This window comes from Diceros bicornis, chromosome 27 (genome assembly GCF_020826845.1).
Source record: "Diceros bicornis minor isolate mBicDic1 chromosome 27, mDicBic1.mat.cur, whole genome shotgun sequence".
Lineage (NCBI taxonomy): Eukaryota > Metazoa > Chordata > Mammalia > Perissodactyla > Rhinocerotidae > Diceros > Diceros bicornis.
Genome location: NC_080766.1, coordinates 9,250,049 through 9,276,802, shown reverse-complemented (window position 1 = coordinate 9,276,802; position 26,754 = coordinate 9,250,049). Strand labels below are relative to the sequence as shown.

Here is a 26,754-nt window from a genome sequence, read left to right as displayed (position 1 = left end):
TCTTAGAATTGGGATGGCCCTGAGCAGTAGGAAATATAAAAATGGGATGATGTATATTTAGATATTAATATTCACAACCTTCCTTGCACATTGTTTTGATATCGCCTCACTTTTAGGCTACTCTGAGATACATGTGATCAGATTCCCTGTAGAGTAGATAGAAGTTCACTTTGAGTTGACAGTTATATAGGTGAGCCACTCTTTCAATGACCACAAATTCAACACTAACGGTGCTTTTTGTAATACATGATTACCTTATTTAAACCATTTTAAATGTTCATTTTGCCATTTACTGCATAAATCACTGTTTGATTACATATATATATATATATATATATATCCTAAAGTATCATCTTACAATAAAGTCAGTGAGCAAAGATAAATTAAATGAACAACATTGGTCCAATTTTTAATTGCAGCTTTGGCACGTTTTTATATGAATCTGTGTCTCTTGAATAAAATTGACATATAATGTGGTGAAAGTTGATGTTTTTCTGTTATTTTGATTTATAGATAAGAGGAAAGACATAAATAGTATAGAATGGTGAACAAATGGTTTGAGGTTGGAATGTATTGATGAACCGTAGTGCATTTGTAAAGTTTCTATTTTCTTCCTGTTTAATCTGTATAAAATGGCAAATAAAACATTTAAGAATCAAGATTCATTCATTACATCAAGTAGAATAAAATTTTGGACTATATAAAGGTCATAAACTGCAAATATATAAGGGTTCATTGTATTACCTTTTATAATCTCTATCACTTCAATCAATACTGTGGTTTCTAAAGAAAAGGACAATAATCCTACAAGGCAAAAATAGCTTGGATTTATAGATATAATTAAAATTAAAGCTGATTAAATATCTATTTGAAGAGAAAACTGTTTTCCTTCTTACTTCATGAGATATTTACAAAAATGTGTTCTTATGTCTGGAGAATGCTTTACCTGATTAACCCAACAGAGTGGGATTTTTAAAGAACAAAAATTTTATAACTATTATTAGTGCATAATTTGTTATCTGTTATGCTTCTATTCACAAGTTACTGCAAGTTTTATAGATACACTTACATGTGTTTACACATTTAATTAGGATAATGTTAATTATTGATTTCTTCAAAGATGGTTGTTTCTTGAATTAATTTACAACCTACCTTTGACAACATTTAAGGTAACGCCTACTAACACTTAAAAAAATTCACGTTTTATATAGCTAAAAGCTATATATATATATAGCTCCCATATGTACACAAAAGATTGAATCTACAAAAGATGCTGATGAAGAGACCATCCTGAAATTAAATTTAGGTAGGTACTCTTACTTCCTGGAGAGATATGAGCTGGCTTAGACTGATGGCTCTTTTCACCATAATTTGTTCTGTAGAAACTATACAAAAGATAGCTAAGCATGAAACTAAGGAACTACAAATAACTGTGAGAAGCACTTGTAAAAACTAAAGTTCTCTGAACTGGTATAAAAGGAGGGGTATGTACCTGCAGCTAGGGATGCTTGGCGATGGGCTTATCAGAAAGACGATATATTGGAAGAGACATTAAATTTCTGCTCTTGGAAAGGACACTGTCTTCCCCACTTGGATTATAAGATGGAAATAAGCAGCAATAGCCCTCATCATGGGGAATGAGATGTATAACACCAAAGCAGTGCTAAGATCCTCCTGGGGAAAGTAGTTGATGAAAACGTGTGTGGGAAATCAACTATCTCCTATCCTCTGCTCTTCTGAATATTCAAATTTCAAGGATTACAAGCTAAAGAATATATATATTTTCCAATAATACCTAAAATCAACTTGACTCAGTTAACTTAACACTCAAAATCAAAATACCAATTCCTAGGAAATGCAAGGAATAGGAAGACAAATTACACCATTAACAAGTAATCAACCTGTAGAATATGGCTATTTGAGAGCATAGATAACATGATTTCTACTACATTAACTAAGACTAAAAACAGTTGAAATTAAAATAATAAAAAAAACCTCAGTATGAATATGAACAAAAACAACAATAAAGAGCATAGCATACTTAATATTTGACAAAATAGAATTTACCTAAAAATGGAAAGTTTTATACTTTTTTTTTTTTTTGCTGAAGAAGATTCACCCTGGGCTAACATCCATTGCCAATCTTCCTCTTTTTTCGCTTGAGGAAGATTCACCCTGCGCTAACACCTGTGCCAATCTTCCTCTACTTTATATGCGCAGCATGGCTGGTGAGTGGTGTAGGTCCACACCTGGGATCCACTCCGGGAACTTGGGCAGCCAAGGTGAAGCTCACAGGACTGGACCCACTCTGCCACGGGCCAGGCCCTTTTCCTCCTAAAAGAACCATAAACATTTATTTTTAAAATATATAAAGCAACAAAAGACATAAGTCAAAATAAATGAACATATTAGTAAGTCTATTTGCAGAAAACAACTTCAATAACTTCTATAGCTATAATTGAATATATTGATTATTGACTAAAATTCAATAAAATAAAACATCAATATCAAAATAATGAAAACAATATCTTAAGTTTAGAAACTAAATGTACTACACAATCCTTAGTTTAAAAGAAGATCACCATGGAAATGATATCATATGAGAACTCAATGGAAACTGTACTGTGCTTATCAAGATTTTTGGAATTACTAAATATATCTATTAGAAAACAGAAAAATAAAGAACAGATAAAGGACTCAATTCGACAACTTGAGATAAAAGAGCATGAGAGCCATCTCAAACAAAAATGAGAATAGTATAAGATAAAGACATATCAATGAAATACAAAACAGCAATAATAAACAGCAAACATAGCACTAAATTTGGTTATTTGGAAATACTGTTAATAGTTTTTCAAAAATTGATAAATAGAAAGAATAGTAGACATAAAAATCAACAAAATTCAAAATAAAAAAGGGGAAAAATCTTTAGATACCAAAGGTATTTCAAATATTAAAATTATAAGAGAAACAACTATTAGGTATAAAATTCTTGTAAAGGTGCACTGTATCAAAATTAGATAATCAAGAAACAGAAAATGTGGATATTTCAATGAATATTAAGGAAATAGAAATTATATCTCCTTCCAAAAAAGAAAGAAAAGAAATGAAATAAGTTCCAGATATTTTTACAAATACAGTCCCTTGGACTTTTAAGGAACAGATGATTCTTTTCTTAAACAACTTTACAGAAAATATAAATAAGAAAGCTCTTTATTTCATTTTAAAATCAAATAGAATCTTGATTGTAAGTTAGAAAAAGAGGCAGTAAAAGAGCCTATTTCAGTTATAACTAGATGTGAAAACCCTAAATATTAGCTAACTGAATCCAATGATGTATTAGAATAATGTTATGTTTAACTAAATTAATAGGCTAATGGAAAAAATATTACATGAATTATCTCAATAGAAGAGGGATTAATATTTGATGGTGTTAAAAACCTCAATTATGGTTTTAAAAGTCTTAGCAACTAAGAACCACAGATAAATTATTTAGGACAGGGAGAACTTTTAAAAATCTGCTATCCTGAGTGGAGATAATTTATGAACATTCCTTTTAAATATCAGACACATAAACTAGAAAAGAAAATTAAATTATATATATATATACATATGAGAAGGAAAAATATGAGCTATTATTATTTAGAGATGATATAAACATTTATGTAAAAAATACAATCTGAAATTAAGACAAATGATTTCAGCATTTTTAATACAAAATCATTTTCAACGTCTTTGAATGTGACTACAAATATCATTAACATCTCTCCTGAAGAGCAACAAAAGCTATAAAATATCTAGAAATCAAGCTTAAAATATAAAATGAAGTTTAAAACGTCTCTATAGAGAAAATTTAAAATTATATTAAAAAAATAAATAAAACTTTAATAACTACAGAAATATCCCATGCGCTTGGATAGGAGGATTTAAAGTTATAAAGATATCAATTCTCTCCAAGTTTTCCATAAATTCATTGCAATGACAATAAATATTTCAGTTAGACTTTTGAATAGCTCAATTCATGTATTTTGATATTTACTTAAAAGAATACATTTCCATGAAAGTCTAAGTCAACATGGAAAAAAGGAGCAAAGATAGAAGACTTGCTTATTGGATACTAAGATATAGCACAAAGTGAAGAAAGAGAAAAGGAAGGAGAGAGGGAGAGAAAAACAGAGAGATAGAGCAGAAAGTTGGTTTTAGGAAACGTGCAAATTATACATAGAAAGTGAAACAATTTCTAGCTAGCAAAATGTGCAAAGCTAGACTCCACATGAATTCGAAAATTAAATGTAGAAGTAAAAATTAATGAACTTAATAAAAGTTAATAAAAGATAAATTTTCAAAAATGTTAATAAAAGTTAATAGAATCAATAAATGATAATGTATATGACCTAGAAGTTCAAAATTCTAAAAACAAAAATCATAAGACATGGAGCTGATGCATTTGAATAAATCAAAATAAAAGAATTTCTATGTGAAAAAATTAAGAACATACCACATGCTTAAAAAGAACTGAATATTTCTTTATATTTTTAAAATAATTGCATTTTATTGGTAATTATAAAAGTTATAAAATTGAAAATATAAAATTTATAAAATTATTTTAAAAATTATAAAATTATAAATGATTGTTATAAAAATAAAAATTGTACAGTAGGTGAAGTTATAGAAATGGAGACTTTCCTTATCACTCTCTCTCCAACCCAAATATAGCTAATTTTTATTAAGACTTCTCTATGGTCCAGATAGAATTGAAAAATCATGATTAACAGTGAAGTATGCATCTCTCAGAACTTTTCTGTGCATGCACATTCACAGCATGTATGGAAATATTTAATTTAAATTTTTTTAAAAACGCACTTTACAAGATTTTTTGCAAATTGTTTTTTTTCACTTAACATATAATTGACATATTTCTTGATAATTCATACAAACCTGCCTTATTCACTTTAATGACTGCATTTTATTCCTTAATATTTCATATTTACATGTAACATATCCAATCATTGTTCTTCCAATGTATACACAAATGTGTACGTTAATGTATATATAAATATATTAATACACATTAACATCATAGAATAATAGCATTATATTTATATATTTTCTTATATTCATAAATATGATTATATTATTATATAATTATTATATACTATATATATTAATATGTATGCAAATGGTACCAATAGTGGCCTGTATAAGACTAAGATTTATAGAGAAATAAACCTTTGGCTTTGTATGTAATATCTTTATTTTGTAATAATAATGTGGTATTCATATCTTACCAGTGTTACTCAAAATTAAATAGTAAGAAGGAGTTAGTTCAGTGAATTCAATCTATTTGCTTTCATATTCAGGTCATAGTCCCATCAATTAATTTATTTCTTTTAAGTGATTTCTCTTGAACTAGAGGATTTTAAGCTACTATTATCTATTGAGAGGCAATAGTCAATATTTCATATTATTTACTTCTGAAAATAACAAACATCATGATCTGGAATAGTAACTCACTCCAAGATAGTGGTATTTCCTGTAATGTTTATATTTAATTTTTAACAGATTTTTTTGGAAGATAAATGGTGATTTGTTCTTTTTTAAAATTTAAATTCAGATGAAAAGAAGCATTTTATTCTATTTGCTTTTTTGGAAAGAAAAATTAATAAATATTTTACTATAATGGAGACAATAGAAGCATGATGCAAGGATGAGAAAGAAAAAAAGTATTAAGATTTTAGAATACTAGACCAGTCAGGATAATGGTAAAACACAACGTATTAAAAAGAAAAGGAATGTAAGAAAAAAAGGAACAAAGAATAAATCTCAAAATCTTTACATTGCTCAGAAAACCCTGATTTTTAAATTTCATTTCCTTTTCATTTCTAAGCAAAGAGAATACCACCACAGTGCCTCAAATACCATCTCCTGTTTGTGAATTAAGTGAGTTTCTTCCAGAAGGAACATGTGGATGCCCTATGCTAATCAGTGTACAATTTAATTGTATAGTTTTTTTCTGGCTCAAGAACAACTTATAACTGGTTTTCAGTGGCTTGCAGTCAAAAGCTGAGGTTTTTAATGAGTTGGAAAATACAAAATAGTCTTTGCTTCATTATCACTTTTTGTTTGTTTGTTTATTGTGGTAACATTGGTTTATAGCATTGTATAAATTTCAGGTATATATCATTATACTTCTATTTCTGCATGGATCACATCATGTTCTCATGTTCACCACCCAAATACTAATTACAATCCATCACCACACACATGTGCCTAATTATCCCTTTCACCCTCCTTCCTCCCCTCTTACCCTCTGGTAACCACCAATCCAATCTCTGTCTCTATGTGTTTGTTTGTCGTTGATATTATCTACTACCTAATAAGTGAGATCATACGGTATTTGACCTTCTCCCTCTGACTTATCACTTTCTTATTTTACTTTTTAAAAGAATGTATCATACATTCTCCTACCAATCTACATATTTGCTCATTTATTCATCTCTATTCACACAATCAACCTACTCATCACCATTCATGGAACTACATACTCATTACTTAGCTCATGATTCATGAAGTTAGAAATATACTTTTTTTACATCAGACTGACCTCAGTGTTTCTTATATATTGTTTTTTTAAAGTCTCCTACTTTGTGCAGAAATGGGGAAAGCAGAATTTTAGTCCAATCCAAGAATAAAACCTAGAAGAAGATCACAGAAAATTTGTTACTATCTCATTTTTCTTTAATTTCAAAAGTTACTGGAAGGGATTGAAGATAAAATGCATCCTTATTTTGAAACTTAGTATCAATACTTTTTTTAAATGATTTGGAGTGTGAATTTCAAAATTAAACAAAACAGGTTGGAAATTTATTTTATATAATATTTTTGAAATATGCATAGTACTTGCAATTATGCACATATTCTTAGAAACAATCAAATACTTTTTGCTTTTAGTTTTTTCAGCAAAATTATATGATAACAAAATGTGTCCTCCATCACTTCACATTTATTTTTCCTAACACTATAAGAAAGATAATATTTTTGGAAATATATGTTGGGGTTTCATATATTCAAAACATCCATCAGTTTTTCTAAGGGCCACTATTACTCTTTGGCACTTTAATTGTTCTCTAGTCAAGCATATACGTTTGTCATTTCAAAATTCAAATTGAGAGGCAGGCCCAGTGGCGTAGCAGGTAAGTGTGGGTGCTTCGCTGCTGGCGGCCCAGGTTCAGATCCCAGGCACACACCGATGCATTGCTTGTCAGGCCATGCTGTGGTGGTGTCCCATATACAGTGGAGGAAGATGGGCACAGATGTTAGCCCAGGGCCAGCCTTCCTCAGCAAAAAGAGGAGGATTGGCATGGATGTTAGCTCAGGGCTGATCTTCCTCACAAAACAAAAAAAAAAATAGATAAAATTAAAATTTTTGCATGCTTTGAGATTTTTAACATATCTTTGGTTAATGTCATAAAATTGCGCTTCTTTTGTAATATTTTCTACTGGAAATTTCAATAAATTTTTATTTTACTTCCATGTATTTTAGATGTTTACAACTTTTCATAATCCATTTGAGATTAAAATAGTCATGAATACCTTTTGTTAAATGGGGAGAGGGATATTTGAGTTGGGGCCAATCATTTAAATGACCTATATCCATGTTATTATGATTTTTTACCCATATAATTTCACAGTTTAGAATTAGGTAATGTATACTACCATTATGGAGAAACTTCCTTCATCTTGCAGAGGCAGCGTATGCTTAAATCATGCACTATTTACGATTTGGAAAATCTGAAATCTCTAAGAAATGCCTGAAAAACGTGATGACAAACCCTACTAGGGGCTTTAATTTCATTAAGATTTAACTGTTACTGTTTGTATTACAGAGATTTTTTAGGGAGATTTCTGAATTAGTATTTTTGACTTTAGTGATGGTTTCACAAGTCTATTCATATGTCAAAACTTATCAAATTGTATACTTTACATATTTTCAATTCATTGTATATTGAATAAAGCTGTAAAACTTATATATGACAAAAGAAAAAACCTAAATGGAATATTTGAAATTTTTAATGCAATAGTTGAAAAGATGCAATATGAATCAAGTATGAATTAAAACTACTATAATGAACATCTGAAATTTTATTGCTAATTTTAAATAGATATCTGCATTATATTAAATTTCACGTTAATGGACTTATGAACAGTCTTTAGGAGCCTACACTGGTTGCTCAGGAACAGTCTACGATGTTAACTACCACAGGATTGAGATAAGCACAACTTAAAAAGATGCAATAAAGGAAAGAACCTATCACTACCCCGAATGATAAGAAGCATGTTCAAGTCCACTGTAACTGATATAGCTTTAGAATTAATGAAACTTTTCAAAAAATGTTATTCTGTCTTTTTTTTATTCTCTATTTTCTTTGAGAATTAATGATTTATTCTTTGAAAATAAGAAATTAAAAAATCATATGCATATAAACCACGGTGGTTAGAAGAAACAGAAGCCAATCTAGGTGAAGGAAATACCTATTCTAAACTTCTGTGTGGATCCTGTATTCCTGAATTTCTCTGCTCTACTACCCAGAATCTTCTTTGATGAATAGAATGCCAAACATCACAGCTGACTATTTGACCATATGGGATGTTCTTTTGGGCTGAATGACTCATCAATGGAACATGTATTCCTAAGATGAAAGTAACAGATCGTGGGAATGACAAGCCTCTATTAATATGAAATGTCATGAAAATCTAAGAAATTCAAACTAACAGACTTTTTAAATTCCCTTTCATGTTTTTTATTTCCATGCAGTGAATATCATATACTCTTAAAATTTTGTGTAATAGAATATAATTTTAGTTTGTTCTGATCCACATTTATGTTTCTACTAGCTCCTATGTGGTTGACACCGTATCCCATCCAATGTACTGCGTCCAGGATAATTAGGAGATGACTAGCAGTGAATAGAGTCAACAGCATAAATAGCAGAAACAGGAGGAAAAAAAAGGAGCATGTGACAGATGTACAAACATCTCTTTTCTAATATTGATAAGGGATTATCTTAAAAGTTAACTCTAGGGTTGCATGCAATTCTTATCAAGAGAAAAGAATCTGGAAAACAATCAAAGAAGCAAAAGTTATGTCCTTCATGGCATAAATGATTTCTTCAGATTCTGGAGCTCAAATCCACCTTCAATTTTTCTAGAATTTGGAGATTTTACATATTTGGACAACTACGTTGAGATGCGACATACTGTCCACTAGGAATAAACACATACATTTGATTGCTTGAGTGCATACACACACATACATGATTGCTGAGTCTCTTATATTATAACCATTACTTATTTCTGAGAAAGTGTATATTTTCGTTATCCTGTCCTTGTTCCACCATTGTATCAATGTATAGTGGGCTTTGGAAACATATCAATTGGTTTTTATCTCTTAAATTTCTGAATCAAGAGGAAACATATTTTAGACATCCTGTAGACCAGTGCACATCATGTGCTGATGAAGAAACCAGCATGAACATCTAGAGACTCTAGACTTGCAGCTTGAATCTGCATTGTTTCTTTCAGGTTATGAGTGAGTGTGTCTTACCTTTGAAGAAGAATGAACTGAATGCTTGGTGACCTGAAGAGCAAGCTCTTTAGCAAAAACTTCAGATTTCCTCCTGTTCAGACACAGCAGGATTATATTTCCCTGCACATTGAAGTTAGGTGTGATCATATGACTTGAAACGTGAGCAAAAGGATGTATGTCTCTCCTGGAGAGAAGATTTAAGAGACAGTGGAAGAGGCACTAGGTCTCCTTTATCCACCTTGGCTATTGCAGAAGCCCGCATCAAGATGGGGTCTTCAGTGGCCCAGACCCTCACTGATTGCAGAAGAACACACCACCACTCAACCCACTAACCTGCAAAGGACACGGAGGATGAGTGAAAAACATACTTTTATTGATTTAAATCACTCACAAAGACTTTGTTTTTTGTTTTTAATGATGCTTTTCTAATGATGCTTCCCCGAACCATTTAAATGGGGCAAAATGTAAAAGGAATATGAACAACAGACAGTTTCATCTTGCAGGTCATAGAGCTGTAATAAACAGGGAATACACTAAATAAGAGTAACGGAGGCACAACCACAACAACAAATAATTATTATATAGCTAAATTAATTTATTATAAAATAAATGATAATGCAATAATTAAAATTCTGGTTTACTGCAAAGCAGAGAGAACTAGATTCATGAAATAGAACAGACAGCTCAGGGACCGGGCTAGCATATATAAGAATTTGGTAGATATGGAAGATGCAATGACATATCTTCAGAGAAAAGGCGAATTATAAATACAGCTAGTGTTAGCAGAGTTTATAAAGTATTTAGAAAAAAAATCCCATTCGTTTCTTGTCTCACAGATATAGAAAAATAAATTCTATTTGGCTCAAAGAATTAAATATTTAGAAACCTTCAATATTAAAGGTAAATGTTGGTTCATATCTAATCTCAACATAAGGAACCTTATTTTAAGCATTTTAAGTGAAAGCCAACAGAAAAATAACTTTTTCAAAGACAGACATAACAGAATAATTTTTGAAATGTGTGTCAAAAATGAAAGGATAAAAAAATGGAAAAAATAAAATAATAGCAAAAATAATCTCAGCATATAAGATAGACAAATTACTGTTTAACATAAAATACGTAAAACAATATTTGAATAAAAATATACAAAGTCCAACAGAAAAATGAGTGAAGGACCTATATAAGGAATTTCTAGAGAAATGCTTCTTTTCATATGGAAAAAATGCCTTTTCTTACTGACATCAATAACATTAAAAGTAAAGTGATCTTTGATTTTTGTCTATTAAAAAGTACTTGATGAAAACAACATGACACGTGCTTAGTGTGAAAGTATGCTTAAAGAAAAAGTCATTACCCTGTCCTGGAAAGAGCAAAGTAGTTTACATAGTCTATTAATTAATAAACATGGTTAATTCTGATAGGAAATATGCAACAATATTAAGTGGTCATATGTACGGTGTGGTTGTAGGATGTATTTTCTTTTTTATTTGCTAACTAAATAATACATTTATAATTTTAAAAATTGTACAGAAGTTTCTCTGAGTTGCTCCCTACAATTTCCATCATAGTATGTTCTCTAAGATGTTCATTGGTCAAACATAATTCTTTTGTTCAAATGAATCACAGCATTAATAGGCCTGTTTGAGAAATGGAGATATATATATATAAAATCTGTGACTATGCAAAAGCTTCTCTTCTACTTGACTGAGTCTCAGGAAAACAGCAAAAATATCTGATTAGTTTTCCTAAGGTTTACCATCCTCTCCCTTTCGCACTGTGAACTTCAGAAAAACACTAAAATTTATTTATATATATCATGCCCACTAAATATCTAAGAGAATCAAATGACTCAAATAATAAAATATAGATGTTGGAATATTTGAAATCTATAAAATACATGAGTAAATATTATTTTGTTTTCTAGCCCAAAATTGACGACATAAAAGAGAGGAATTTTTCATCTTTATGTTTTCAAAGGTCATGTGTATTCTATTATATCTTATTTTTACAACAGATAAAACCATAACATAATCCAAACAAAGCAGGCTTTTAAAAATATTGCGGTTTTTGTACTTTTTTCCTCTAGGAAATGCTGTTTCCTGATTCATCTGCGTCAAGTAAATGTCCTAATTTTAAGTTTTGTCCAATTTTACAACACATGTCAAATGACCCATGGCCAGTAACGGGGCAAATGTGAAGATTTCCCATCATCCAACACTATTGACTAGAACTTGTGAACATTTCCTAAAGGCATTGCACAATGGATTTCTTTTGGACATTTGTGTTTCTCTTTGAACATTTCTACCTTCATTTACTTGGAGGTTACTTATATAACACTGACACACAGAGCTCCGGACTCAATTTACTAGGGTTCAATACTGGTTATACCACTTAATAATTTTGTGGTTTTAAAAAAAGTCATTTTACTCTTTTGTGGATAGTTTTTATACATGTAAAATAAAGATAATGTCAGTTTGACACCGCAGTAATATTTCCCTTCCCATGCCTGTCTTCCTAACTTGCCCATAAACCTCCCCTTCCCCTCCTTCCTGGTCCCAGGCCCTCCATGGGTGTGGATGGAATGCACGAGGCCTGTGCTGGCCTCTCACACACACGCCTTCTCTGCTGAGCAGAGTTGGAAGTGTGTTTGAGATGCCTGAGGGAGTTGCATAGCCAAGAAGGAGAGGACAGGAGTGCTAAGCAGAGGAGCTCCCGAATGCCGGGACCCAGCGAGGGCCACAGAAAGAAAGGGAGGCAGGAGCCAGAAAACCTGGCCATTCAGTGGGCTCTGCCATCAACTCTATGCACATCCTTGGGCAAGTTACTCCACGTGCCCTCTGGAGCACTCTGGAACAGTCCCTCTGGAACTCAGTGTTTCCCTCTATAAAATGGGAGAGATTTGGACCAGAATAACTTTCATACTCTGACAGTCTACCTTCTTGAGACTCTGGAGAACCCAGGTAGCCTCCTGAAAGACTCATTTAAAGGAACATCAAACTGCTCAACTCTTCAGTAAATAGAGAGTTTATGCCTTAAGACTCTTTGAACTCCTCACTTCAAAATCCACCCCCTTGCTGTGTCCACCCATCTAAGTTATAAAAAAATCAAAGAAAAAAAAATAAACACCAAAAGATCACTGCTAAACATTTTTTCTGATCATAAGTTTTACATTTCTGTGAGCAGATAGTACACCCTATAATCTGGATACATTATTTTCATTTATTCATGTTTTATTTTTTCTCTGAAATTTTCTAAGATGTAGAATCCATGTTCTCCATAACCTTAAAATGAAAGCAACCATTCTTTCTTTTTCTTATTGAGGTAACTTTGGTTTATACGTTATATAAATTTCAGGTGTTCATCATTATATTTTGACTTCTGTATAGACTACATCATGTTCACCACCAAAAGTCTAGTTTCCATCTGTCACTGTACAGATGTGCCCCACTACCCCTTTTGCCCTCCTCACAACCCTCTTGTCCTCTGGTAACCACCAAACTGTTCTCTATATCAATGTGTTTGCTTGTTTATCTTCCACATATGAGTGAAATCATACAGTATTTGTCTTTCTCCATCTGACTTATTTCATTTAGCATAATACCCTCAAGGTCCATTCATCTTGTTGCAAATGGCAATATTATATCTTTTTTATGGCTGAGTAGTATTCAATTGTATATATATATATACAAATGATATATGTATATATATATATCACATCTTCTTTATCCCTTCATCTGTTGATGGGCACTGAGGTTGTTTCCAATTCTTGGCTATTGTGAATAACGTTTCAATGAACACAGGGGTGCATATATCTTTTCGAATTAGTGTTTCCGTGTTCTTTGGATAAACACCCAGAAGTAGAATAGCTGGATCATATGGTAGACCTATTTTTAACTTTTTGAGGAATCGCCATACTGTTTTCCTTAGTGGCTGCACCAATTTACATTCCCACGAGCAGTACACGAGCATTCACTTTTCTCCACATCCTCTCTAACACTTTTTATTTCTTGTCTTTGTAAAAATAGCCATTCTGACAGGCGTAAAGTGATATCTCATTGTGGTTTTGATTTGCATTTCCCTAATAATTAGCGATGTTGAACATCTTTTCATGTGCCTGTTGGGCATCTGTATGTCTTATTTGGAAAAATATCTGTTCAGATCTTCTGCCCAATTTTTAATAGGATTGTTTATTTTTTTGTTGTTGAGTTGTACAACTTCTTTATACATTTTGGATATTACCCGTTATCAGATATATGATGTGCAAATATCTTCTCCTAATTGTTAGGTTATCTTTTCATTTTGTTGATGGTTTCCTTTGCCATGCAAAAGCTTTTTAGTTTGATGTAGTCCCATTTGTTTATTTTTTCTTTTGTTTCCCTTGCCTGAGGAGACATATTCAAAAAGATACTGCTAAGACAAATATCAAAGAGCATACTCTGTATGTTTTCTTCTAAAAGTTTTATGGTTTCAGGTCTTACAGGCAAGTCTTTAATCCATTTTCAGTTAATTTTTCTGTATAGTATGAGATAGTGGTCTACTTTCATCTTTTGCATGTGGCTGTTCAGTTTTCCAAGTGTCATTTATTGAAGAGATTTTCCTTTCGCCATTGTATGTTCTTGGCTTCTTTGTCAAATATTAACTGTTCATAGATGTGTGGGTTTAGTTCCAGGCTCTCAATTCTGTTCCACTGATCTGTATGTCTGTTTTTGTGCCAGTATCATGCTATTTTGATTACTATAGCTTTGTAGTATATTTTGAAATCAGGGAGTGTGATACCTCCAGCTCTGTTCTTTTTTCCCAGGATTGCTTTGGTTATTTGGTGCCTTTTGTTGTTCCATATAAATTTTAGGATTCTTTGCTCTATTTCTGTGAAAAATCTCATTGGGATTTTGATAGGGATCACATTGAATCTGTAGATTGCTTTAGGTAATATGGACAGGAGTATGAAATATCTTTCCATTTCTTTTTGTCTTCTTAGATTTATTTCAATAATGTCTTACAGTTGTCAGTGTACAGGTTTTTCACCTTCTTGGTTAAATTTATTTGTAGGTATTTTATTCTTTTGTTGTGATTGTAAATGAGATTGTACTCTTGATTTTTCTTTCTGCTATTTCATTGTTAGTGTATAAAAATGCAACTGATTTTTCTATGTTGATTTTGTACTCTACAACTTTACTGTTTTTACATGGTTTCTAATGGTTTTTCTGGTGGATTCTTTAGGGTTTTCTATACCTATAATCATGTCATATGCACAGATCAATGGAACAGAATTGAAAGCCCAGAAGTAAACCACACATCTGTGGATAGCTAACCTTCAACAAAGGAGCCAAGAACATACAATGGAGAAAGGAAAGTTTCTTCAATAATGGTGTTGGGAAAACTGGACAGCCACATGCAAAAGAATGAAAGTACACCATTATCTTACACCATACAAAAAACTTAACCTAAAATGGATTAAATACTTGAATGTAAGACACAAAACCATAAAACTCCTAGAAGAAAATATAAGCAGCGCACTCTTTGACATCAGTCTTAGTAGCATCTTTTTGAATACTATGTCTACTCAGGCCTGAGAAACAAAAGAAAAAGTATACAAATGGAACTACATCAGATTAAAGAGCTTCTGCAAGGCAAAGGAAATCAGGAACAAACTGAAAGGATAACCCACCAACTGGGAGAAAATGTTGGCAAATCATATATCCAACAAGGGGTTAATGTCCAAAATATATAAAGAACTCATACAACTCAACAAACAAACAAACAAACAAAAATCAAAAAATGGGCAGAAGACATGAACAGACATTTTTCCAAAGAAGATATACAGATGGACAATAGGCACATGAAAAGATGTTCAACACCACTTATTATTAGGGAAATGCAAATCAAAACTACAATGAGATATCACCGTACACATGTCAGAATGGCTAGAATTAAAAAGACAAAAAATAACAAATGTTGGAAAGGATATGGAGAAAAGGGAACCCTCATACGCTGCTGGTGGGAATGCAAACTGGTGCAGCCACTATGGAAAACAGTGTGGAGATTTCTGAAAAAAAATTAAAAATAGAATTATCATATAGTCCAGCTATCCCACTACTGGGCATTTATCCAAATAACTTAAAATAAACAATTCAAAGAGACTTATGCACTCCTACATTCTTTGCAGCATTATTCACAATAGCCAAGACGTGGAAGAAACCCAAGTGCCCATCAATTGATGAATGGATAAAGAAGACGTGGTGTATATATATATATATATATATATATATATATATATATATATATACACCACATTGTATGTATGTATATACATACATACAATGGAATACTACTTAGCCATAAAAAAGACATAATTACCCCACTTGCAACAATGTGGCTGGACCTTGAGCGTATTATGTTAAGTGAAATAAGCCAGATGGAGAAAGACAACCATCACAGGATTTCACTCATATGTTGAAGATAAACACATGGATAAAGAGAACAAATTAGTGGTTACCAGAGGAGAAGGAGGTTGGGGGGTGGGTGAAAGGTGTAAAGGGGCACATATATATGTGGTGATGGATAAAAATTAGACTACTGATGCAGTCTATACAGAATCTGATAAATAATAATGCACACCTGAAATTATACAATGTTATAAACTATTATGACCTCAATAAAATAATTGAAAGAAAAATCACATCATATGCAAAAAAGTTTTACTTCTTTCTTTCTAATTTGGATCCCACTTATTTTTTTTTCTTGCCTAATTGCCCTGGCTAGGACTTCCAATACTGTATCCAATAAGAGTCGTTAAGCGAGCATACTTGTCTTGTTCCTGTTTTTAGTGGGACAGCTTTCAACTTTTCACCATCAATTATGATGTTGGCTGTGGGTTTGTCATATACGGCCTTTATTAGGTTGAGGTACTTTCCTTATATACCCATTTCATTGAGAATTTTTATCATAAATGGATGCTAAATATTGTCCAATGCTTTCTCTGCATCTATCGAGATGATGATGTAGTTTTAATTCTTCATTTTGTTAATGTGGCGTATCACATTGACTGATTTGTAGATGTTGAACCATCCTTGCATCCTTGGAACAAATCCCACTGATCATGGAGTATGATCCTTTTAATGTATTGCTGTGTTCAATTTCCTAATATTTTGTTGAGAATTTTTGCTTCTATGTTCATCAATGATATTGTCCTGTAATTTTCCTTTTTTACATTGTCCTTGTTTGGTTTTGGTATTAGGGTAGTGTTCGCCTCATAAAATGAGTTAGAAAGCATCCCTTCCTCTTTAATTTTTTGAAGAATTGGGGAAGGATAGGTATTAAATCTTTGAATTTTTGGTAGAATTTACCAGAGAAACTATCTGGTCCTGGATTTTTGTTTTTTTGGAGATTCTGGATTACTAATTCAATCTCTTTACTAATGATAGGTCAATTCAGATTCTCTATTTCTTCTTGATTCAGTTTTGGAGGTTGAGTGATTCTAGGAATGTATCCATTTCTTCTAGATTATCCAATTTGTTGCTGTATAGCTTTTCATAGTATTCTCTTATAATACTTTTTATTTCTCTGGTATCTCTTGTAATTTCTCCTCTTTAGTTTCTGATTTTATATATTTGAGCCTTGTTTTTTTTCTTCCTGAGTCTAGCTAAGGGTTTGTCAATTTTGTTTATCTTTTCAAAAACCTTCTCTTAGTTTCATTGATCTTTTCTGTTGTCTTTTTAGTCTGTATTTTGTTTGTTTCTGCTCTCATTTTTGTTATTTCCTCCTACTGACTCAGGGCTTTGTTTCTATTTTTCTTGTTCTTTTAGGTGTAGCATTAGATTGTTTGAGATTTTTCTTTTTTCTTGTGGTAGGCTTATATTGCTATAAACTTCCCTCTTAGTACCATTTTTGTAGCATCCCACAGATTTTGGTATGTTGTGTGTTCATTCTCATTTTTTCCAGGTATTTTTTGATTTCTTCTTTGATTTCTTCATTCCTTCAATAGTTGTTCAGTAGCATGTTGTTTAGTCTCCACATATTTGTGACTTTCCCAGCTTTCTTCTTATAGTTGCTCTCTAGTTTCACAGCATTATGGTTGAAAAGATGTTTGATATGATTTTAATCTTCTCAAATTTATTGAGACTTGTTTTGTTACCCAACATCTGTTATAGCTTTGAGAATGTTTCATATGCACTTGTGAAGAATGTGTATTCTGCTACTTTTGGATGGAATGTTCTGTATATATCTGTTAAATCAATCTGGTCTAGGGTTTCGTTTAAGGATGATGCTTACTTGTTGACTTTCTCTCTGGATGATATATCCATTAATATAAGTGGAGTATTAAAGTCCCCTACTATTATTGCATTGCTGTCAATTTCTCCCTTTAAGTCTGTGAATAGTTGCTTTATATACTTTGGTGCTGCTGTGTTAGGTGCATAGATATTAATAAATGTTATTTCTTCTTGATGGATTCTCTTCTTTATCATTATATAATGTCCATCTTGTCTCTTGTTATCTTTTTTGGCTTGAAGTCTATTTTGCCTGATGTAAGTATAGCTATATCCACTTTCTTTTGGTTGCCATTTGCTTGCAGTATCATCTTCCATCCCTTTACTTTGAGCTGATGTTTGTCTTTAAAGCTAAGATGGTTCTCCTGGAGGCAGCACATTGTTGAGTTTTGTTTTTCATTCCTTCCAGCCACTCTGTGTCTTTTGATTGGTGAATTCAATCCACTTAGTTTTAGGGTGATTATTGATATATGAGAACTTAATACTGCCATTTTATCTTTTGTTTTCTGATTGCTCTATATTTCAATTGTTTCTTTATCCTTATGTTTCTGTCTGCCATTTCAGTTTGGTGGTTTTCTGTGATGTGTTTCTCAGTTTTCTCTTTTTTGTGTGTTTCATGACTCTGCTCTGAATTTTTCTCTGTGGTTACCAAGAAGTTTGTGTAACAGATCTCATAGATGAGCCAGTCCGTTTTCTGCTGACAGCATCTTATCTTCATTTGCCTATGCAAGTTCTATCCTTTTCTTCTTCCCCTTATATGTTTTTGTTGTCACAAATATACCTTTTTGTATTGTGAGTTCATTACCGAACTGAAGTGGTTACAGTTTGTTTTTTTGTTTATTGATGTTTTAATAGTTTTTAACATTGTGAAATTTTGTGTTGTACATTTTTGTTTGTCCATCACCATATATATATATGACTCCCTTCACCCCTTGTGCCCACCCCCCACTCCCATTGACCCTGGTAACCACAATAGTTTTCTCTGTCCACATGTTGGTTTATATTCCACATATGAGTGAGATCATACAGTGTTTGTCTTTCTCCTTCTGGCTTACTTCACTTAACGTAATACCCTCCAGGCCCATCCATGTTGTTGCAAATGGGACGATTTTGTCTTTTTTTATGGCTGAGCAGTATTCCATTGTATATATATACCACATTTTCTTGATCCAATCGTCAGTCAAGAGACACTTAGATTGTTTCCACTTCTTGCTGGGAGAGAATATTTGCAAAACATACATCTGACAAGGGGTTGATCTCCATAATATACAAAGAACTCACACAACTGAACAACAAAAATCAAAAAACCTGATCAAAAAATGGGCAGAGGAAATGAACAGACACTTCTCCAAAGAAGAAATACAGATGGCCAATAGGCACATGAAAAGATGTTCAACATTATTAATCATCAGGGAAATGCAAATCAAACCAACACTAAGATATCACCTCATGCCCGTTAGAATGGCTATAATCACCAAGACAAAATACAACAAATGTTGGAGAGGATGTGGAGAAACAGGAACCCTCATACACAGCTGGTGGGAATGCAAACTGGTGCAGCCTCTATGGAAAACGGTATGGAGATTCCTCAAAGAATTAAAAATGGAGATACCCTATGATCCAGCCATCCCACTACTGGGAATCTATCCAACGAACCTGAAATCAACAATCCAAAGAGGCTTATGCAGCCCTATGTTCATTGCAGCATTATTCACCATAGGTTATAGTTATTTTTAATGGTTTCTCTCCCTTTAACCTTTATGTTATAATTGTTTACTAATCTATTCTGATATAGAGTTTCAATTTTCTGATTCTCTCTGTCTATTTATCACCTTGCTTAAAGCTTTGTATACCTTTTCTTTTTCATTTCAGGTAGGAGAGCTCTTCCCAAGATTTCTTGTAAGGCAGTTATAGGGGTGACGAACTCAGCTTTTGTTTGTCTGGGAAAGCCTTTATTTCTTCTTCATATTTGAAAGACAACTTTTCTGTGTAGAATATTCTCAGCTACCAGTTTTTACCTTTCAATATTTTGAATATATCATTCCTCTCTCATCTGGCCTGTAGAGTTTCTGCTGAGAAATAGGCTGATAGCCTAATGGGGCTTCCCTTGCATGTTATTGTTATTTTTTTCTCCCTGGCTGCCCAAAATATTCTTTCCATGTCAATGACTTTGACAGTTTCAATATAATGTACCTTGGAGAAGGTATTTTTGTGCTGAGATAATTTGGTGTTCTATTAGCTTCATGTACTTGTATATCCAGTTCCTTCCTCTGGTTTAGGAAGTTCTCAGCTATTATATTTTAAATAAGGTCTCTGGTCCCTTCTCTCTCTCTTCTCCTTCTGGGATACCGGTTATCCTTATATTGCTTTTCCTAACTAAACTGGATATTTCTTGTAGAATTTCTGCAATTATTTTAGATTTCAGTTCTCTCTCCTCCTCTACCTGAGTCATTTCTAGATTTCTATCTTCAAGCTCACTAATTCTCTCTTCTATATTGTCTGCTCTATTTCCAATGTTTTCTGCTTTATTCTTCATCTCATTTATTGAGTTCTTCAGCTTTGGAATTTTTTTTTGGTTCTTTTTTAGTTTCAATGTCTTTGGTGAAATACTCGTTCTGGTCATTAATTTTACTCCTGAGCTTATTGAACTGTCTTTCTGAGTTTTCTTGTAGCTCGTTGAGTTTCTTCATGACAGCTATTTTGAATGCTCTATCAGTCAGATCACAATGGAGTTTTGTCATTTTCTTTTTGTGATACCTTTTATGAAAGATTTTTGTGGTGCTTGATAAGTTGATCCTCTGCCAGCACAGTGGTAGTAGCAAACACCTTTTTTATTTCACTAAGACTTTTTTTAATTTGTTTCTCAGCAGCTTCTGGTTTTATTTGAGAGCCTGTGCCTTCCACCCTCCACTGCCTCTGCCAGAGGTGTTGTCAGTGCCCTCATTATGCTGCTTGTGCCTTTGTGCCCTGCTGCTCTAGGTGTCACTGTGGTCACAGTGTTCACCACTGGGATCACCTGGCTAATGATCACCTCTGTTGCTTCCAGGGTCACCTGGGTCACGAGTTCCCCCACTGCAGTGGGTGGAGGAGAAGGGTGAGGTGGGAGCCGGGGTCATGGGCACCTCTGTCAAGTCTGGAGTTGTTGGGTCTGCAGGCACCACTGCTGCAGGTGGGGGATCCAAGGTTGCAGGCACTGCTGCAGCTGGGAGGGACCAGGATTTTAGGCCCCACCATCACTGTTTCCAGGCTCTCCACAGCCGTGGGTGCTGCTGCAGTCACGGTCCACTACTGTGCATGGTGCCTCAGCTGCTGCTTCTGGGTTTTCTGTGAGTGCTGGCACCACTGCTGCTGGAGGCACTGGATTAGCAGGTGTCATTACCACTGTCAAGCAGGCTGGGGTCATGAACACCAACAACACCACCATGGGGACAGGGGTACCTGTGTTATGGGTGCCTTTCTAGTTGGAGCCTCTGGTGTCTGATGCTGCCATGGTTCCTGGAGTTTCAGGTCACGGGTGTCATGCCACTGCTGGGAGAGAAGGAGGAGCTGGATTGAAAGCACTGCAGTAGTTCCTGGAAGCCTTGATCATGGGCACTTGCATGGATCCTGGAGCCTCGGGCCTCAGGTGCCACCATGGTTTCTGGAAGCTCAGGGAAATGTGACTTTTCTTGAAGAGATTTGCTTAGCTTATGGAGAATGCTACATAAAAGTGATACATGCTAATGTCTTTATTCTTAGTTACTTGTACAGATTACTTCCCCAGCTTGGATGGAAAACTGAGTTAGTAACTAAAGATGCATAGAATGGATTTTTTTCCCCTATCTTTTAAGAGAAAATGATTTCAGACTGTTCTCCTTAGCAAATTCAGGCTGTAAAATACTGACATACAATCTCCTCCAAAAAAAAAAAAAATCTTCTCAAATAGAAATTTAAAATCTCCCATTATTAAAGGGGGAAAAAATCTGATGGCGATAATGTTCCTTTAAACAATAGCAATTTTTGCCTAAGAAGTAAAACGACAAATATCAGTTCTGAAAACAAATTTTTAAAATCTTTTTGCCTTAATAGCATAATGCTTTGAAAAAGTATATCTTAACTATGAATAAAATAAAAAACATTTGGGTTTTTTTGTAGGAAACAATTGAGAAATTTACTTGATTTATATAAATGGAATCCAAAGAAGTTTTACTGCATGTTTTCAGAAACATATTTCCTTTTCTTGTTTAAAAAAATTAGCATTTCATCTTAAGACTGCAATTGTTAAGGGTAGAAAATAGTTTCCAAAATACTTATCACTAGGACAAAGGTGGTGACTTTTAGAGAAAGCATGCCATCTTCATTCAGTCACACTCCTGGTGTCAGAATTGTCTTCATTTAGACAATGGCAAAAGGGGTATTTGAATTGCCAATTTTTAACAGCAGCTGAGGACATTTGTGGCACCCTTAAGACAGTATGATGAGTATCAGTGTGGGAAGCTGGAGCTTCATCCCTGGGGAGGTGAAGCCAATGTACTGCAGCAGACAAAGCAGCCAACACAATATTAACAACCTCAGGAGAGCTCTTGGAAGCCAGCAAACATAAAAGCAAAAGCAAACTCAAGAGAGTCCATATTATCCTATTCTTGTATAAAATTTTAATGCACCTGCATCTTGAATACTGCAAGCACTCCTGGTCATCAGATTTCAAGAATCTGTTCTGGAGAAGGTCCAGAGGAAAAAGTAAATGGTGAAAGGATATGAAAGCTGACTGAACATAACGTTACACTGGTGATGGGGATAAAAAACAAACAAACAAATTGGAGTAAGGCACAATATAAAAATATAAAAATTTAAGGCAAATTTTAAAATATAATAATTTAAGGGGCAAATATAAAAGATTTAAGGATGTAAATTAAAAAAGCAACTGAGTACATTACACAGCACTTAACAAAAATGTGGAATTTCTTATATTGTTGCATAATCCAAGGAAATGTATAGTTTCAAGATGGGCTTTAGAAAATCACAAATAGTAGCAGATAAGAGAATTTATGATCGTTAAATAGGGTGACTATCTAATTTATCATCCAACCAGGGATGATGTTAAGAATAAAAGAATGGTAAGAAATAAAAATATAGATACAAGTGTAAACCAGGAGAGTGAATCTGGGAAATATGCTCACATTATATTTAAAAAAATTTTTCAGGGCTGGCCTGGGGGTGTACTGGTTAAGTGTACATGCTCCGCTTCAGAGGCCCAGAGTTTGCAGGTTCACATCCTGGGCTCGCATATATGCACTGCTTGTCAAGTCGTGCTGAGGCGGCATCCCATATAAAGCAGAGGAAGATGGACACGGATCTTAGCCCTGGGCCAATCTTCCTCAGCAAAAAAAGAGAGGAGGATTGGTATCAGATGTTAGCTCAGGGCTAATCTTCCTCAAAAAATAAAATAAAAAATAAATAAATAAAAACATTTTCTTTGACTTTTTACATTAATGTGAGTATCAAAATGTATCTGTCCTTCTACAAAATAGAATAATGTACTTGCTGCTACTGTTACGGTAAATCTGAACTTTAAATGTTGGATATTGTTTCCCAAGAAGTGTGATGTTTTCAGGAGAAATAGTGCTAAATCATATGTCACCTCACTTAGGTAATGTGGATTTTGAAACCCCACACTTAGAGTGACATTCTTTGAAGAAGTGAGAAGGGATTCTCTCTTTTCCATCTCATTTCAAATACAAATATTATTTGTATTCTTAGAATGATAACATATTAAATAAATTCAATATTGTATGATTATAACTTTTAAGTATGTTTTTATTTCTGTAGGAAGAACTTGTAGGAAAGAAAATGCCACACTCTGAGAATGTTGTAGAATATGCTTCTGAAGAACTATTATGTTGAAATAAATCAATCTAGTATACATGACCTAGTTCCAGAAGAAAGAACTAAAACTTAGATAATTCTTAGGAGCTGTGTTAATTCAATTTAAAATGTACTTTGGAAGATGCAATATGTTAAGATGTTAACAACAACTACTATGGTAAACACACACATAGATATAATAATTTATCCTGAACTAAAGTTAGAAAAGAAACTATTAAATAAACAAAATACAAAGCAGAACATGTCCATCTTATATATCCCATATATCCAAGAGCCTACTTAATATTCCAACTTGGAAATTTCAAAGGCATTGAAGAACCAAATGTCTAAAATTCGTTCAGCTTCCTAAGCCAGACACTTGGAAATAGAAATCCAGACTCTGCGAATGTTACAACCTTGATATAGCTATTTCACTAATTACTGTGTCCAATAAATAATACACTAGTTCTGGTGATTTAACTTAAAAAAAAAATCTTTCATCTATGAGCCCCTATCTTATCTCTATCTTCAACTACCAGGCAAACCTACCAGCATCTCTTGCCTGAGTTACTTCAATCACCATTTAAATAAATATTCTCCCCTACATGCATTTGTTTCCCTCAATCCATTGTGAACCCTGCAGCCAGTGTGAATGTCACACATAAATAAAGACAATAATATCAATCCTTACCATGGAGAGCTCATTGCTGTAAGGATAAAGACTAAGACCCTTCCTACATGTTGCAAGACCCAGAACTGTCTGCCCCAGCCTGACTCTCTAACCTCCTTTCAAGCCAGTCTTTCTTTTGGTCTTGCCAGTCTAGTAGCACCAGCCAACCTGAAGGTCGATATATTGTCATAACTGTGTTTGCCCAAATTGTCTCTGCCTGAAACTCCACCTTGCTCTTTCTTCTACTTCATCCTGATACTTGTATTTAACTTTCATTACCAGTCCATAAATTACTCATTGACTCTCCAGTATTAAATGATGTCCCCTTGTTGTATACACAAAGAGCTCCCTGGAGTTTTTCTTCATTATTAATATAACAATTTATAATCATGTTTTAAAGAGATTATTTGATTAGCATCTGTCTTCATTGTTAGACATGTAGCTGAATGAAATAAGGGCTATGTCTGCCTGACATATTAAAGATGCAAATAGATAGTTTTGAGTAAAAGTATGTCTACAGTACCTATGTCACCAGTGCTTAATTTATTGCGTGACATACTAAACATATGAATAAATATTTTTGAATAAAAGATAGCCACTAAATAGGGTCACCAACAATTTCTCCCTTCTCTGTACACACATTTTGACTTGCATTAAGCAAGAGAGCACAGCACAAGTGATGTTCTATTTCTTCCAAATTTGGTCTTAAGAGAACTGACAGCTTTCATTTCTTCTATTTTGTAAAACTAACCACCATACTGTAAGCAAATTCAGGCTGTTCGGCAGGGGAGAGAGACAACAAGAAGGATTCCTGGAGAATAAGACATCACCAGGAAAGAAGGCGGACGTGTGGAGGAACACTGGGGTGCCACACAGGTGACAGAAGCCTTCTTAGACCTGGCTTAATTGCCAGCTGAATGCAGCCAAATAAATTTCCCAGCTGATTCCATTGGAGCAGAATAACTACCTGGAAAACTCTTGCCCCAAATCCTAATCCACACAGTCATGAGAAATAATAGTTCATTGGCTTAAATTGTTAAGTTTTAGGGTAGTTTCCTACACACCAATTGACAATGGAAAAAATAAATGAATCAACACTCATTATTAAAGTTATCAGGAAGGTACAATGCATTCTTAAAAGGTAGTATTTAAGATTTATTCAATTCTGGAGAGAATATAGGAGGTAGCCGGATATAAAAATTGAAATATAGAATACCTTTTATGTTGAATAAGCAAGGGGTATCCAATAAAGGGTTTTTTCAGTAGAACGATGATATTAATGAAACTATTTCTTAGAAACATTAATCTGGCTACCATGATACAGGTATATTTATTTGTGTTTGCTTATATGCCATTTTGTTTTATAGGGTTGAAGAAGACTTGATAAAATACATACAAAATAAAGTAAAAAATAAAATATACGGGAAAGGAATTAGGAGGGAAAAATGAGATTAAGCCAGTAGAAAATAAGTTTACAAAATATGTACCAGAAGCTCTTGGACCTTTGCTATATGATTTCAGTAGCTTTTACTGTCTCTTTGGAGGCTTTCTGACTCTCCTTGATTGGGTAATCCTATTCAAGTGATACTTTCTTAGAGGACCAACATTCTTATTAGGCCCAGATTTAATTTTTAATTGTCTGGTCTGGCATCTCTTTAACATGGTTTGTCATAGTGTTTCCTATGTCTTAGAGTCCTAGTTCTACAAATTATCATAACTTTTTTTTTCTTAGGAGTCAGGTGACATGCATCCCACCACTTAAACTCTGTTCACATTTTCTGCATGCTTTCCTAAATGTTAAGGTGCAATTTTCTAATTGTTTGTGCAATGGCTTCTCTATCTTCAGATTTGAAAGGGTGCTTTTTGAAAGAGTTCCACAATCCCTATTCTATACACTTGGAGTTAAGTATATCTCAGAATTCAAAATTTGAGGATTACAGAAATGTGATTGTCCATATACTATATATATATTATACAAGACCTATAGGGACCTAGGGAGCACTTCATAACAGAGCACACTAGTATTTCTGCATTACATACATGAATATTCACATAACATGAGATTCATAAAGATTATAAATAACATCAAGTCAACTCTTCTCCCAATGTAATTCAGGTAAAGTCATGCCTTGCTTTCAGATTGAGTTATTTAAGACAGTTTGTTTTAAGAGCACTTCAGATATCAGAACTAAGGGTTAAGGATTGTGATTTTTAATTTCCTGGATCCTGTTTCTCCCTGAGGTTGTCATTCCAGTCTTCTTCCTAAATGATTCCTTTCTTTTTTTATCAGATCTCTTTTGTCCCCAATCATGTTCTTTTACTGGATAATCAGTCAACCTCTTTTGTAACCTTATCTTTAAAGGCAGATTTGATATAGAGTTTTCTTA

General features: G+C 33.4%; 1 long non-coding RNA gene across 3 annotated transcripts in view; it reads right to left on the bottom strand.

The window, feature by feature from the left end:
* Nucleotides 1-333: 333 nt before the first annotated feature.
* Nucleotides 334-26,754, bottom strand: part of LOC131423108 (uncharacterized) — a 70,496-nt gene continuing 44,075 nt past the window's right edge. The window contains exons 3-5 of one of the 3 annotated variants that reach the window (XR_009224234.1): nucleotides 9,605-9,919; nucleotides 6,605-6,695; nucleotides 334-2,334 (exon numbers count right to left, since the gene is read on the bottom strand). This is a non-coding gene — a long non-coding RNA (uncharacterized LOC131423108). The remainder of the gene's footprint in view (nucleotides 2,335-6,604; nucleotides 6,696-9,604; nucleotides 9,920-26,754) is intronic. The other 2 variants (XR_009224236.1, XR_009224235.1) reach the window with 2 other exon arrangements.